Genomic DNA, 833 nt, shown 5'->3' with positions numbered 1-833 from the left:
CGTGATAGTCAAGCGATCGGATCCGTTGTTAATTAAAAGCGTACAATTGTGTACGAGTATTACTTCACGACTCAGGGACATCGTCCCCAAGGCGTCGTCGTGAGAAACAGACGATTGTGTTAGTTCAAACGATAATAAACTAAAGACAGTGTAAATCCTAAAACATTTACCCTGATTATCCTGAAAACACGGTGTTTTAAGATTTTTACTAAATATAAAATTAATTAATTAGTATGGCTTATATGGGTTAAACACAAATTTCAAGAAACAAAGGACCAAGAGCCGTGACAGGGTGCTAGTGTCTAAATATTTTACTCTAAATTTATTACGAAAAAATAACACCCTGGCCGAGGTGATATTTTTTCGTAATTTAGAATAAAATATTTAGACACTACCACTCTGTCACGACTCTTGGTCCTCCGATTCTTGAAATAAAATTGATTATTGCAATTCATTAAGATCTGAAGAGTGAAGAATAAAGAGAATGGATATGTGATGAGAGCACCTAAATAAAAATCTAAAACATATGCAGTGGAGAAAGGGCCAACAGAAGCTATTGTAAAATGCAGGAATAAAGGGCGTTATATTGTAATAACGTTAACTATGTTGAATAAATGTTTATAGTAAAAAAATCCAAATGTTTTGTTTCAAGTTGGATCCTTTTTAGTGAAACTATAATACAATGAAAGAAAAGGATACAAAAGTTTATAAAATTGTCAAACGAAAAGAATAAATACACTTAAAAGCAGGGTTGGGTAGTGTCTATAATAGTTAAAAAGTTAAAAGTTAAGTTAAAAAGTAAAGTAAAGTAAAGTGTGCAAATTAGAAATTTG

This window comes from Vollenhovia emeryi, unplaced genomic scaffold, assembly GCF_000949405.1.
Source record: "Vollenhovia emeryi isolate VEMERY1.0 unplaced genomic scaffold, V.emery_V1.0 DF939786.1, whole genome shotgun sequence".
In the NCBI taxonomy this organism is placed as follows: Eukaryota; Metazoa; Arthropoda; class Insecta; order Hymenoptera; family Formicidae; genus Vollenhovia; species Vollenhovia emeryi.
The sequence above is the reverse complement of the archived record's forward strand: the minus strand, read 5'-3'. Positions refer to the sequence as shown.